Source organism: Dryobates pubescens, chromosome 18 (assembly GCF_014839835.1).
Source record: "Dryobates pubescens isolate bDryPub1 chromosome 18, bDryPub1.pri, whole genome shotgun sequence".
NCBI lineage: Eukaryota > Metazoa > Chordata > Aves > Piciformes > Picidae > Dryobates > Dryobates pubescens.
The window spans coordinates 20,421,358-20,437,259 of NC_071629.1; the positions used below are offsets into that span (position 1 = coordinate 20,421,358).

At 50.7% G+C, this 15,902-nt stretch overlaps 1 protein-coding gene across 2 annotated transcripts in view; it reads right to left on the bottom strand.

Moving 5' to 3' along the window:
- PHF6 (PHD finger protein 6) overlaps positions 1-2,407 on the bottom strand; it is a 29,760-nt gene extending 27,353 nt beyond the window's left edge. The window contains exon 1 of one of the 2 annotated variants that reach the window (XM_054169682.1): positions 2,221-2,407. The gene's annotated coding sequence lies outside the window, so the exon portion shown is untranslated. The remainder of the gene's footprint in view (positions 1-2,220) is intronic. The other variant, XM_054169683.1, reaches the window with a different exon arrangement.
- Positions 2,408-15,902: the final 13,495 nt, after the last annotated feature.

Consider the following 15,902-nt stretch of genomic DNA (forward strand, 5'->3'; position numbering starts at 1 on the left):
ATCCAAGGCACACAGCTGTAGCACGGCCCCAGAATTCTCAATGCAGTCAAAATTCTTGGTTCAAGTTAAATCACCCAAAAGCAGCGAACGCCGTCTGCCAAGGAGCAAAGCTACGTTTCAGCGGAAGAAGAGAAATAATGCAACTCAAAGCCAGCTCAGTAGTTCTGTTTTCCACATTTGAGGAGCTAACAACTGAGCAAGACTTAAAAAATTAAGTGTTCAAAGTGCCAGCTTTGTCAGAGAAAGGCAGAGACTGGATCAGAGAAAGTGGTGGAATCACTGAGTAGGAGATGATGCAGTAGCTGTACCAAAATGGAACACGTGTTCCACAACACACTGATTACTACACACAGAAATGTTCTCCACAGGCTTGGCCTGGAAAAAAAAAAAATGAAAAAGTTACATCTGCCCTAAAACCACAGAGGAAGAAACTCCTTCAGTGATTCTCCAGTCAAAAATCTGGGCTCAGCTGCGTTCACGTTTCTTACTGTCCACTAAAGTTCTTCCTTAACGGCCACTAAAGTTCCTCATTAATGCCCACTAAAGTTCCTCACTAACATCCACTAAAGCTCCTCACTTACATCCACTAAAGTTCTTCACTATGGTGCTGCCCCTAACAGCAGCTTGATTTTTTTAATCTTTAAAATAGCACACCTTGGCAAACTCACACAGCTCATACCCTGCCCTGCTGAGTTGCAGGCAACACATTTCTGGACTGCAGAAGAAAAGCGCCAAGTTCAGTGACTCTCAGGCAAAGGAGGATGCTCTCGGTGCACGAGACATTGTTCAGCACCAAAGAATGGAAAGTAACCTGGGGTTTCATTCCTATTTATTGCCTGAGCTATCTTTCAAGAGCCTGTTTAGAGGAGTTAAGACCTCACTTGTACATCCAACAAAGGGATGGTGACCTATGTATGTGCTGGACCTTCTCAAGTAAAGTTTGTTTGGCTGTGTTTGTACGAACACAAAATCACTATTTCCTTCTTCAATTATGATTTATCTTTACCCATAAAGTAAATTTGAGATGCTCAAGGAAAACCTACACAAGAAACACACAAGCTTTGTAGAGTTTCACTACAGGTGCTGGAGTGGTCTGGGCTCTCAGGGAAGGAAGGCTGCAGAAAATCTCTGCCTTAAGTTGGTTTTCAAGATGCTGACTAGAGGGACCAGATTCTCTCCTCAGGAAATTCTTCAAGTGCTTTCTAGTTTCTAGGGTGAATCATCCATTACTGGGGGCATTATTTTGGAGAAGGGGGGGTGAGGAGTGAAGCTGGGGAGAGAGGAGGTATCCTGCTGGGTGTGTAGTTGAGCATCCAAAGTCACAAGCCCCACAGAAATCTTTATCCGAGAGTCATGTTAACAGAGCATCCTACAGCCACTGTTAGAAGTAGGGTAAGAACTTATCCATACAACTTCTTTTTAAAAGAATAATAAAAAAACATAGTAGAGGCAAAGGCAAGGGCAGGAAAGGCCCAAACCTCGAACCCCTAAACAAAAAGAACGGAGTAGGTAGCTAAAAACCCCACAGAAAGAGCCTGCGGTAAGACAGGGCTGGCACGCAGCACAGACCGGTCTGCAGGAAAGTTTACATCCTCCCCCGGGGAGCGGGAGAGGGGCTGATAGCGGCACCTCCGCTGCTCGCTTCCCCGAGGAGAATCTCTGAGGCTACGGCACCCCTCTGGGCTTGGACTGCCGCGACTGTTCCCGCAAGGGCCCGGCCACAAGCACCGGCGGGGCCTGAGCCCTCTACGACGGAGGGCCTACTGAGAGAGTGCTCGGTAGGACGCGGGGTCTCGGAAAGAGCGATCCGTCCCTCTGTTCCACCCCAAATTTTGGGGGAAATGGGACTCAGAGACAAGGGGGGGCGGATCCTCAAGGGAAGGAGGGAGCGGGCCGAGGCGGGCGGAGCGAAAGGCTGCCGTCGGCTCGGCGAAGGGAAGGGGGGGGCGGGTAACGGCACCGGGGGGGGGGGGGGGGGGCGCCCCCTGAACAGGCAGCGATGGGTGCCGGGACCCTCCCGGGGGGTGGGCGACTCGCTGAGGCCCAGGGACAGCCGGCGGCCGGTGGCGGGCGGCAGGAGGGCAAGGCGGGATCCCCGGGGCGGGGAACTGAGGGCAGGCGGGATGGAGGGATGCCGTGCCTGCCCCGGGAGCGCGGCAAAGAGGCGGTTGGGTGGGCAACGAGGCGGCTGGGCACTCGGTTGGTCACTCAGTCACTCACCCGTGTGGCGGGTGGGGCGCCGGGGAGAGGAGCAATTCGGGCACACCCCCACCCCCCCCGTCACTGCCGGTCGCTCACGGCCGCTCTCTCTCTCGCCGGGACCGTCCCTTTCATTCGGGGCAGGGGACGCTGCGCTGCCGCCGCCACCGCCGCCGAGCGCAAGCACGCACGCACGCACGTACGTACGTACGCACGCAAGAGCGGGCGGACGCACGCACGGCGCGCTCGGGCCGCAGCAGCGCGACGCTGCGGGGGCACGCTGCGGGGCGGCGCTCGATTGGCGCGCGAGGCGACGCGACGCGACGGGAGCGAGCCGGGCCCTGGCCGCCTCCTGCGCGCACGCGCGCCGCCGGTTTCTCCGCCAGGCCCGCGGGGGCGAGAGAAGCCGGGAAACGGGAGGGGGCGGAGCGGGCGGGGGCTGCGCGCATGCGCACTGCGCACCCGCAGCCGTTGGACGTCGGGGGGCGGGGAGGGGGGGAGACCGCGGGGGCGGTGCTGGCTGCCGGGGCCGCGCAGGCGCGGTGCTCCGTAGGCGCGCGGCAACTGTGTGCGCGTGCGCAGTGGGCCGCGGGGCGGGGGAGGCGGCGGTGGCGCCGCGCGAGGGGCCGGCGGGTGCGTGCGGCAGAGCGGGCTGGGGGCGGGGGGGAGGGGGGAGGGGGGCGGGCTGCGGCTTGGATCCCCTTAGCGAGAGTCGTGTGGCTGGGGTTGGAAGGGACCCCTACAGGTCATCCGGTCCAGCCTGCTAGCAGCAAGTGATGAGAGGAAATGGCCTGAAGTGGGCACCAGGGGAGGTTTAGGTCGGTTGTTGGAGGAAAAGTTCTTCGCTGAAAGGGTTCTCCAAGCCTGGCACAGGCTGCCCAGGGAGGTGCTTGAATCCCCATCCCCGGAGGTGTTTCAGAGAGGCGGAGATGTGGTGCTGAGGGAGGTGGTTTAGTGGGTGTGGTGGTGGTGGGTTCATGGCTGGACTTGATCTTAAAAGTCTTTTCCAACCAAAATGATTCTGTGGATCTCTGGAGATATTCAAACCCCTCCTGGATGTGTTCCTGTCTGATCTGCGGTAGGTGATCCTGCTCTGGCAGTGGGGTTGGACTGGATGAGCTTTCAAGGTCCCTTCCAGCCCCTAACATTCTGTGATTCTGTGATCTGCCTGCAGTGAGCTGTGTCCAACCTTGAATGCTTCCAGGGATGCCACTTCTGCCGGGTCTCTGACCAGCCTCTTCCACCCAAGAGTGTTTCACTGCACTCCCTGACAACTTCCTTATATCTCTTCCACATGTTTCTAGTGATGGGACACAACTAGATCAGGTTGCTCAGGGGTCCATCAGGTTTGCTGTTGGATGTCTCCAGGGATGGGGCCTCCAGTGCATTCTGGGCAACCTGTTCCAGTATTTCATCACCCTCATTGTAAAGAATTTCCTCCTAATATCCAAGCTAGATCTACCTGTTTCTGGCTTCAAAGCATTGCCCCTTCAAGCACTGAAAGGCCACAGTAAGGTCTTCCTAAAGCCTTTTCCTGGCTCCAAAACACCAACTCTCTTACCATAGGAGAGGTGTTCCAGCCCTCAGATCATTTTTGTCCAGCCTCCCCTGGATCCACCTGAGCAGATCCATGTCTCTCCTGTGTTGCATCCAGCCTGAGGCATGCCAGCAGTGGTGAGCAGGACACCTCTGCTGTCTCAGCCAGCACACACATAGCTGATGCTGGTACAGCAGCTGGCAGTAGTGAGGAACAGTGTGGCAGGAGGTTGCTTTACCTCATCCAGTCACTGAAAGCATGGCATAGCTTAAGGCCCTGCATCACTATAGGGCTGAGCAGTGTGAAGATAGCCAGCAAGGGCTGTGCTGTCTGGCAGTGACATATGGCTGTGTGTCAAGCTGTCTATGGGGATGAAACTGGAGGAGTCATGGTTCCCTCATCTGCTCAGCTGGGACCTACACTGTCCTCAGGCTTGCATTGTGAGGGGAAGAGAAACCAGGGATCTAACCACAGTGGACCACCAAAATAAGGTCCTGTTGTGCTGAATGTGCTGAGACAGCAGAACAAGACCTCATCCAGAGGGATTATGGAGTGATGAGGAGGAAAAAGGTATAAGCCATAGAAGATAGCCACAACCAAGGAGTCTTCCCAGGTATTCATGTCCCAGGTATTTGTAGGGGAGTGGCAGCTGTGTTAAGTAGAACTGAACTGAAGTGAGCTGAGCAAGGCAACAGGCAGTAAGAGAGGCAAATGTGGGAAGAAGCTAAAGTAAAGAGGTGATAAGGACAAGAAGCTGCTAGAGCCCACACTGATCAGTACAAACCCCTGCTGGATACCATCTGATGACAGCACAACCTCAGCTGAAAGGCAGAATTGCCATTGCATGGCACATTGCCACTGCACTGGTGGTTTCCACACTGCCTCTGATCTTAAGCTTTCTTCCTACCTTTCACTAATAATGAATGGCAGAAGTAAGAGGAGGTATCATTGTCGTGGAATCACTGAATCATTAAGGTTGGAAAAGACCTCCAAGATCATCAAGTCCATCTTTCAACCCAGCATGGCAACTAAGCCGTGGCCACAGGGTTCCTGAACACCTGCAGGGCTGGTGGCTCCACCACCTCCCTGGGCAGCTTGTTCCAATGCCTGACCACTCTTGCAGGAAATACATTGTTCCTAATCTCCAACCTAAACCTCCCTTGGTGCAGCCTAAGGCCATTTCCTCTTGTCCCATCATTAGTTCCCTGGCAGAAGAGGCCAACACCAGCATCACTACAGTCTCCTTCCAGGTAGCTGTAGAGAGCGAGAAGGTCTCCTCTCAGCCTCCTTTTTCGTGTTGAGCCCCATCCCCTCAGCTGCTCCTCCCCAACACTATTCCCCAGATGCTTCCTCAGCTTTGTTGCCCTTCTCTGGACCTGCTCCAGCACCTCAGTGTCCTTCTTGGAGTTGGGGGCCCAAAACTGGACGCAGTACTCAAGGTGCAGACTCACCATTCTCAGAATAGGGGCACAATCACTTCCCTGCTCCTGCTGGCCACAGGTTTGATACAACTTTCTCTAGCTGAGTTTGTGTCTACAAAGGTCTTGCTCCCAGAGGATCCTTAGGAAGGAGGGACTGAAAGAGTTTTGTGGGTACATCTGTCCATTTGCAGTCTGAGGAACTATCAATGTACATTTTTTAAGTTGGGGTATTTTTTGTAAGCACCTTAGCACATACTTCAGAATGCTTACAGAAAATCAGTTCTCCCTTTGAGGTAACACAGAATCCTAGACTTGTCAGGGTTAGAAGGGACCTCAAGGCTCAGCCAGTCCCAACGCCCCTGCCATGGCCAGGGACACCTCACACTACAGCAGGTTGCTCACAGCCACATCCAGCCTGGCTGCAAACATCTCCAGGTAGGAGGTTTCCACCACCTCCCTGGGCAACCTGTGCCAGGCTCTCACCACCCTCCTGGGGAACAACTTCTTCCTCACAGCCAATCTCAATCTACCCTCCTCTAACTTGGATCCATTTCCCACAGTCCTATCACTCCCTGACACCTTAAATAGTCCCTCCCCAGCTTTCTTGGAGCCCCCTTCAGATACTGGAAGGTCACAAGAAGGTCTCGGAGCCTTCTCCAGGCTTAAACCCCAACTGTCTCAGTCTGTCCTCACAGCAGAGCAGCTCCAGCCCTCTGCTCATCCTCATGACCCTTCTCTGGACACCTTCCAGCACCTCCAGATCCTTCCTGGCACAGAGGCTCCAGAACTGGACCCAGAGCTGCAGCTGTGGTCTCAGCAGAGTGGAGCAGAGGGGCAGAATCCCCTCCCTGGCCCTGCTGGCTCTGCTTGGCTCTCCGGGCTGCAAGTGCTCACTGCTAGCTCCTCTTGAGCTTCTCCTCCCCCAGCACCTCCTAAGGCTTTTTTTTCAGGGCTGCTCCCAAGCCAGTCCCTGCCCAGCCTATATTGGTGCTTGGGATTGCCCCAGCCCAGCTGCAGGCCCTTGCATTTGGTCTTGTTGAACCTCATGAGGTTGTCATGGGCCCAGCTGTGCAGCCTGTCAGGGTCCCTCTGGATGGATCCCTTCCCTCCATCATGTCTGCTGCACCATACAGCTTGGTGCTGAGGGTGCACTGAATGCCACTGTCCCTGGCGCCCACAAAGATGTTAAACAGGACTGGTCCCAGGACTGATCCTTGAGGGACTCCACTTGTTGCTGGCCTCCACTTGCACACCACAATACATTTACACTCCTGTCCCTACAGAACTTGCTCTGGCTTCTTGCTGTGGTGTTCTTTTTCTTTCTGCCTTGCTATGCTGTTCTTTTGCACTAGAATTGAATAGAATAAACCAGATTGGAAGAGACCTTCAAGATCATCGTGTCCAACCTATCATCCAGCACCACCTAATCAACTAAACCATGGCACCAAGCACCCCATCAAGTCTCCTCCTGAACACCTCCAGTGATGGTGACTCCACCACCTCCCCAGGCAGCCCATTCCAATGGGCAGTCACTCTCTCTGTGTAAAACTTCCTCCTAACCTCCAGCCTAAACCTCCCCTGGTGCAGCTTGAGACTGTGTCCTCTTGTTCTGGTGCTGATTGCTTGGGAGAAGAGACCAACCTCTGCCTGTCTACAACCTCCTTTCAGGGAGTTGTAGAGAGCAGTAAGGTCACCCCTGAGCCTCCTCTTCTCCAGGCTAAGCAACCCCAGCTCCCTCAGCCTCTCCTCACAGGGCTGTGTTCCAAGCCCCTCAACAACTTTGTTGCCCTTCTCTGGACACGCTCCAGCAACTCAATATCCTTCCTAAACTTCATTAATAAAAAGTTGTTCCTTCATTTACTCCCTGAAAGCACTGCATGTCTTGAGGGAACCTTCTTCTTTCTCTTTGGTGTGCTTTGATTTTTACTTTTCAGGGAATGTTAATTGAATATCAGCTATTGGGAGAAGAAAACAAAACAAAAGACAATTGCTTTATTGTTGGTTTGGGTTTGTTTTGTTTTTGGCTTGGAAAAAAATCTCTTCTAGTGATTGTGCTTCCTTCCCAAGGCAATTATTCTTGTTTCCCTCTGGCAATATTTTTTTTTTTGGTCTTCCTTAGGCACAAGGAGCTTTGGAGGGTAACATTAAAAAATACACACACCAGTAAAGATAATTGTGATTGCAGTTTGCTGTGCCTCCTGTTGAAGTATGTGCTGTGGCAGCAAAGGCTTGCTGTGGGGGACCCTACTGATTTCGTGCTCCAGCAAAAGGCTGAGAATGGAATAGAACAGAGCAAACCATGTTGGAAGAGTCCTTCAAGATCATCAAGTCCAACCTATCATCCAACACCATCTAATCAACTGAACCATGGCACCAAGCATCCCATCAAGTCTCCTCCTAAACAGCTCCAGTGATGTGACTCCACCACCTCCCTGGGCAGCACATCCCAATGACAAATCTCTCTATGAAGAATTTCTTCCTAACATCCAACCTAAACTTCCCCTGGCACAGCTTGAGACTGTGTCCTCTTGTTCTGGTGCTGGTTGCCTGGGAGAAGAGACCAGCCCACACCTGTCTACAACCTCCCTTCAGGGAGTTGTAGACAGCAATATGGTCTCCCTTGAGAACCAAAGGTGTGGAGTGTGTGATGGGAGTGGAGCCAACATTTCACAGCATCACAGAATGGTAGGTGTTGGAAGGGACCTCTGGAGATCATCAAGTCCAATCCCCCTGGTGGAGCAGGCTCACCCAGAGCACCCCTGCACAGGACAGTGTCCAGCGTGCTTTTGAATGGCTCCAGAGATGGACACTCCACCATCTCTCTGAGCAGCCTCTTCCAGTGCTCCACCACCCTTAAATTCAAAAAGTTCCTCCTCACGTTTAAATAGAACTTTTTGTGTTCAGGTTTGTGCCTGTTACCTCTGGCCTGTCACTGGGCACCACTGAAGAAAGACTGGCCCCAGCCTCCTGACTACCCAACCTTGAAGTGTTGATAAGCATTGATCAGATCCCCCCCCCAGTCTGCCCTTCTCCAGGCTGAAAAGCTCCAAGTCCCTCAGCCTTTCTTCATAGGAGAGATGTTCCAGTCCCCTAATCAATAATCCCCTAAGTTATTTTTTGTGCATTATCAGATAGTGACATTTGGTCCTAGTTCTGCTTTTCCAAGCACAAGAGTATTCTCCTTTCTTTTACAGGCAACTTGAGGTAGCCAGTGGCTTTATTGTCTTAGGGCACAGCATTTAAGGGCACTCTAGGGAAGCTGTACCTCACATGAATACTGAATTCCTCTGTGCTTCGTTTCACTGAGAGCCTCAGCAAGGCAAAGGAATTAGTCAGTTGTACAAATGGCACATCCAACTGACTTCATGTGTTATCATCACAATGTATTCACAGTCCCACAGTACATTAGAGGTTGGAAGGGAGCTCCAGAGATCTTCAGGTCCAACCCCCCTGCCAAAGCAGGGTCACTCTGGGTAGTCTGCACAGGAATGCATCCAGGTAGGGTTTGAAAGTCTCCAGAGAAGGAGACTCCACAACCTCTCTGGGCAGCCTGCTCCAGGGCTCTGGGACCCTCACTGTAAAGAAGTTTCTCCTCAGGTTGAGGTGAAATCTTCTGTGTTCAAGTTTGTATCCATTGTTCCTTGGCTTGTTCCTGTGCACCACCAAAAAGAGCTTGGCCCCCTCCACTTGACACCCAGCCCTCAGGTATTGATAGACATTGATCAGATCCCCGCTCAGCCTTCTCCAGACTAAACAGCCCCAGGGCTCTCAGCCTCTCTTCACAGGGGAGATGCTCAAGTCCCCTAACAATCCTTGTGGCTCTCTGTTGGACTCTCTCCAGCAGATCCCTGTCTCTCTTAAACGGTGGAACCCAAAACTGGAGCCCATGAATAATGATCCCTTGCAGCATGATGACAGATCTGGTTGTACTTCCAACTCCCAGGCTGTGGCTAGCCAATTGCTTGCAATGGGCAAATGACAACGCAGGGAGGTTCTGACTTCATGCTGCAATATTTTCACTGTGTTGGGCAAGGAGCCCAGCAGGCATTAACCACTACAGGAGCTTACAGAACTTCTCAGTGCCTTGTGCTTGGCAAGCTCATCCCCCACAAACTCAATCATTTACTTTCTGCCTTTTCAAGAGGAGAAGAACTATCACAATCAGGAACCTAAACAGACTGAAATGACAAAACAGAGCCTGTCATGTGTTCACAGACACAGCATTAACCCAGTTGCTTTCTAAACCTCAGGCTTGCATAGAAACCATTCATCTTTCATCAAAGACATGATCAGGTTGGTTTGGATTTTTCTATAGCCCAGCTGTAGTGGAGTACATTTTACAGTGAATTCAGTGTCTGCAGCTAATTCAGGGTTGGGTTTTGAGTCAAAAAGATGGGAAATAAGCCCTCACTTATTTCCCACGAAGCAGGGCCCCGGTTAAAACAGAACCCAAACATTCTGTAAGGTCTGTCAGAATGTACTGGGGGGTGGGGGGGGGAGCTGTTTGAGAAAAGGCGTTTTACAAACGGGTTGAATCCTCTGAAAACAAAACCAAACCAAACCAACTCCTTAGCTGCTGTATTTCTGTAAACATGATTTAAGTACAATGCAAACAAGTGAAGTCATAGAACCCTAGAATTGTCTGGGTTGGAAAGGACCTCAAGGATCAGCCAATTCCAACCCCCCTGCCATGGGCAGGGACACCTCACACTACAGCAGGTTGCTCACAGCCACATCCAGCCTGGATGCAAAAACCTCCAGGCAGGAGGCTTCCACCACCTCCCTGGGCAACCTGTGCCAGGCTCTCACCACCCTCCTGGGGAACAACTTCTTCCTAACATCCAATCTCAATCTACCCATTTCTAGTTGTTTTCCATTCCCCCCCAGTCCTATCACTCCCTGACACCCTCAAAAGTCCCTCCCCAGCTTTCTTGTAGCCCCCTTCAGATACTGGAAGAATCATTTTGGTTGGAAAAGACCTCTGAGACCATCAGTCCAACTGTCCACCTAACACCACCATGGCCATCAAACCATGCCCCAAAGTGCCATGTCCACACATTCCTTGAACACCTCCAGGGATGGGGACTCCAACACTTCCCTGGGCAGCCTGCTCCAATGCCTGAAATAGAAGTAAAGCAAGAAGCCTGAAAAGGAATGGAATATGTCCTGGGGAAAGAGACTACTGAATTGCTTAGACATCCTGCAGGTCCTCTCATTTTTAGCTTATCAAGAGGGGGAAAAAATAATATCTCATAATTGTATTAATGTCTATTCAAATGTAATATGAAAATGACAATGAGGAATGTGTCCTGGTTGGTAGTCAAATATGGACATCAAAGGCCTCTACCAGGGGAACTTGTGTCCAACAAGCTTTGAGCTCTAGCCTAGAACACCACAGGCAGACAAGTCTCTGCTTTTGCTGTACAACAGCAGCTCAGGTTTAAGCTCTGGAATAATTCTTGCCTGGTATGTTTTAGCTCATTAGTTGCATTTGCTTGCTTTTGGCAAAACTGTTCACCTCAAGTTCTTTCATTCTCAAAACACCTACATAAAGGTCTGAGCTTCAAACCTAAAGAGAAACAAAAGAAGGCCCCATAAACCCCCTCCAAAAGCACAAATGTTGCCAATGGTGACTGAAGCCTTAATTGTTTAGCACTGATTATTTTAGCATAAAGATATGTATAGGGTACAGTGTTCACAGCCTTGAATTAGCTCTTTCATCTTCCAGGACTGCACAACACAGAGGTTCCTTTTGCACTTTGTTCACGTCACTTGGGTTAGCAGCAAGCTGCTTTAGACAATGCTCCAGCAGAGCAGTGTGTTAGGTCTGTGAGATGTTCCAGTGTGTATCCATAACAACACTACTGAGGTGTACAGTCCCCTCAAGGTATGGTTTTTCTTGGTGCCACATTTGTACTGCTCTCTTCTGGGACAACACCATGGCTCCATTAACACACAGACAGGAGCTCTCCCTGCAGCATGTCCAGGGAAGGGCAATGAAGCTGGGGAAGGGTCTGGAGAACATGGGCTGGTGAGGAGCAGCTGAGGGAGCTGGGGGTGTTCTGGAGAAAAGGAGGCTGAGAGGAGATCTTCTCACTCTCTACAACTCTGTGAAAGGAGGCTGCAGTGAAGTGGAGGTTGCTCTCTTCTCCCTAGTATCAAGTGATAGAACAAGAGGAAATAGACTCAAGTTGCACCAGAGGAGGTTCAGGTTGGAGATTAGAAAAAATGTCTTTGCTGTAAGAGTGATCAGGGATTGGCACAGGCTGCCCAGGGAGGTGGTGGAGTCCCCATCCCTGGAGGTGTTCAGAAACTGTGTGGCCGTGGCACGTGGGGACATGGTTTAGAGGCCATGGATGTGCTGGGTTGACTCAATGACCTTAGAGGTCTTTTCCAACCTTAGTGATTCTATATCTCTGTGGTTCTGTGACCTAAATCCAGGTTTATCTTTCTGTGGTGACAAAAGAAATATGCTGTGTCTTGAGTTTTCACATGATGTGAGTTGTGCCCCTCATAAAGATGTCATGCTCCAAGTCACTTTGAGGAGAACATCACTTCATCTCACTGCTGTTCATTGCTCTGCCTCCTCCAGAGGCAAAGGCTTGCAAGCAGGAGCTGTTTCTTTCTACAGGCTCATGCAGCATCTAGCATAACAGCATCCTGGTGTAACAGCATCCAGGGCCTCTGGCTGCTATGTTGTACAGACACTTAGGATAGAGATTGTTTTAGATGCATGGACAGAAATCTGGGTTTCAGTTACTGGATTTCTTCCCTGTATTATGGTGTGGAAATAAGGATTTGACAAAGGACTAAGCTGGTCCTGCTCCTGCAGAATTCACAGGTAGGTATTACAAATCAGTTATGCTATGATTGCAAAGGTCCCAGCATCCCAGAATCCCAGGGGCTGGAAGGGACCTCAAAAGCTCATCCAGTCCAATCCCCCCTGCCAGAGCAGAGTCACTTACAGAAGATCACACAGGAACACATCCAGGTGGGGTTTGAGTATCTCCAGAGAGGGAGACTCCACAGCCCCCCTGGGCAGCCTGTTCCAATGTTCCCTCACCCTGAAAACAAATCTCCTCCTGTTTCCATCGAACTTTCCATGCTTCAACTTCCACCACTGCCCCTTGTGCTGTCATTGGACATCACCCAGCAGAGCCTGGCTCCATCCTCTGGGCACTCACCCTGCACATCTTTGTAACCATGAGTGAGGCTTTCTCAACAGGAGAGCTTCAGTGGGTGGTTCTGTTGTCAGGGCAAGATAAGCTAATGTGTCCATTATGAGACTCACCCACAGCATCTGCACAGATTTAAGTTCACCTGCACCAGGAGCTGACTCAAATTCCAGTCAAAGCATAAAGAAGTTAAGAAGTTAAGAAGTTAAGAAGTAAGTTGATGTACTTACACTAGGTAGTAGGCATGTCAGATACTTCATATGAAAAAGAGCTATCACAGAAAACAAGTTCTTTCCTATGAGGGCGGTGGGTCACTGAATCTAGATAAAGTGCCAGCAAGAAGTCAGAGTTTTGCACCATTTATGAGGTGTGAAAAAGATAAATCATTGCTCAGCTTCTTCTGTGTCCAGTCTGGGCCCTTCAGCTCAAAAAAGATGGTGAGTTGCTGGAAGGTGTCCAGAGAAGGGCAACAAAGCTGGGGAGGGGTCTGGAGCACAGCCCTGGGAGGAGAGGCTGAGGGAGCTGGGGGTATTTAGCCTGGAGAAGAGGAGGCTCAGGGCAGACTTCATTGCTGTCTACAACCTGAATGGAGGTTGTAGCCAGGTGGGCTTTGCTCTCTTCTCCCAGGCAACCAGCACCAGAACAAGAGGACACAGTCTCAAGCTGTGCCAGGGGAGGTTTAGGCTTGATCTTAGAAAGAAATTCTTCCTGGAAAGAGATACTGGCCATTGGGATGTGCTGCCCAGGGAGGTGGTGGGGTTGACATCCCTGGAGGTGTTCAAGAAGAGCCTGGATGAGGCACTTGGTGCCATGGTCTGGTTGATTAGATAGGGTTGGGTGATCAGTTGGACTTGGTGATCTTGGAGGTCTCTTCCAACCTGGTTGATTCTGTCTGTGTAAAACAAAGCCTCTGTCTGAGAGGGACTGCATGAAACACGAACGCTCCACGTGTGGCTTAACCAGGTGGACTTCACCCCTGGCATCAATGGGGTTTGTAGGCTTTTTTATTCCCAAACCAGAACAGAACCATTGCAAAGGAATCTGAAGGGGGATTTAACACAAGTGGTAGTGGGTTTGGTTTCTGCTGCAGCTCATTCAGGCTGCACTCTTCTTTTAAACACGCAGCAGATGTTTGTGGCTAGTCAGTAACCAGAACATGCAAGCTGCTGAGGCTAGAGGTAAGATCAATGTGAAGAGCAGTGAGGGACATCAGAATCATTTAAGTTCTAATATTTTAACAAGAGGGTTTTTTTTCCCCTCTGCTAAAAAGCACCCTGACATACAATAGCTAATGCTACTGTTATTTAAATAAGCACCTTTAAGCCTCTGAATTCAAGCAGTCAAAAGCACGGCCTGGTTCTTGGAGCCATTGTCACAGCTATTGTTTCAAGCCATCTGTGGCTTATGGAAAAGATCTTCTCCTCATTTGTATTCAATATATTGTTAAAACCCATCAGCACTTCCTTAAAAATAAGCAAACAAGTCTCAGATTGTAGACCTCAGTGTTCCCCCACAGCTATGGATTCAATACACCCTTGTGGGCTGGGGTTTTTTTAAGTGCTAGAAATATCCAGAGTAGGTTCTTTACAGTCAGACACTAAAGATGTCTTAGAGCAGCAGTGCTGAATGAACTTTCTGAATGAGCTTTCTGAAGTTTCTGAATGAGCTAACACTGTATTTGTCTCTTCTCATGCTAAGAATCACTGCCAAGTGTAACGGGAAACCCTGGTTTGTGAGTACCAGCAATGGCCTTGTAGACTGTCCTTAGGGAATATCTGCACTAGGTGAGTAAAACTGATGTAAAATGTGGGTGTCAGAATGACATCCAAGAAGGATGGAGAGAGACTGTTTGCAAAGGCCTGCAGTGACAGGATGAGGGGCAGTGGCTTCGAACTACAGCAGAGCAGATTTAGATTGGATGTTAGGGACAGGTTCTTTACAATGAGGGTGGTGGAACACTGGAACAGGTTGCTCAGGGAGGTGCTTGAGGCCCCATCCCTGGAGATATTCAAGGTGAGGCTTGACAGGGCTCTGGGCAGCCTGATCTAGTTGGGGATGTCCCTGCTGACTGCAGAGGGGGTTAGACTGGATGACCTTTGGAGGTGCCATTCTAGGACTTTATGACAATCAGAGTTTAAGCCATTCAGAGAACAATCCACACTTCTGGCCAAGCTCTCTCAAAAGAGGCAGATACTCTCTGTATAGGATATGAGACATGGCTCTTGCATGTGGATCACAGAATCATAGAATTGTTTTGGTTGGAAAAGACCTTTAAGATCCTTAAGTCCAACCATCGACCCAACACCACCACGGCCTTTAAACTATGTCCCAAAGTGCCATGGCCACGTGCTCTTTGAAGACCTCCAAGGATGGTGACTGAACCACCTCCCTGGGCAGCCTGAGCCAATCCCTCACCACTCTTTTTTCCATATTTTTCCTAATATTCAACCTAAACCTCCCCTGGTGCAACTTGAGGCCATTTCTTCTTGTTCTATCACTTGTTAGTAGGGAGAAGAGACCAACCCCCACCTCACTTCAACCTCCTCTCAGGGAGCTGGAGAGAGCAATGAGGTCTCCCCTCAGCCTCCTCTTCTCCACACCAAACACCCCCAGCTCCCTCAGCCGCTCCTCCCCAGCCCTGCTCTCCAGACCCTTCCCCAGCTTTCTTGCCCTCCTCTGGACATGCTGCAGCAGCTCAGTGTCCTTCTTGGAGCGAGGGCCCCAAAACCGAACCCAGGATTCAAGCTGCAGTCTCACCAGTGCTGAAGACAAGGGCCACTTTCACTTCCCTTTACCACCAAGAATTTAGATCCTTCTGACTCCAAGAGGAGGTGCAGCTGTGTCATCTTTATTAATTTCATTAGTGACTGGGAGGGCAGGGGGTGGGGGAGAGCTTTTAGTTTGCAATCAGATCAGCAGCCTTAGGTGACCGATTTCAGGCCAGCACCACTGCCTGAGCCAGGGAGTGACAAATGAGTGGTTAGAGAGGGAAGTCTCTTTCACCAGCAACACAGCCCCAGCTGGGACTGACACAAGGGTGGGCAGGCAGGCAATTTGTCAGGCTATTTTTTAAAGTACAATAGGACAATCTTGGTTTATGGCCCAAGGACAGTCTGTGGCTTGGGAACTCACCTGGCCACACAAGGTAGCTTTCTGAGAGCCTTGAGAAAGGTGAGATGCCTGATTATTCAGAAAGTAGGGGTTGGAAGGGACCTCTAGAGATCATCAAGTGCAACCCCTTGCCAAAGCAGGGTCATCTAGGGCAGGTCACACAGGAGTATGTCCAGGTGAGTTTTGAAAGTCTCCAGAGAAGGAGGCTCCACAATCTCTCTGGGCAGCCTGCTCCAGGGCTCCAGCAACCTCACAGCAAAGAAGTTCCTCCTCATGTTGAGGCGGAACATCCTGGGTTCCAGCCTGTATCCATTGCCCCTTGTCCTACCACTGGATACCACCATAAAGAGCCTGGCACCTTCATCCTGACACCCACCTCTCAGATATTGCTAGGCATGGATCAGATCCCCTCTCAGCCTTCTCCTGACTAAGCAGCCCCAGGTCTCTCAGCCTTTCTTC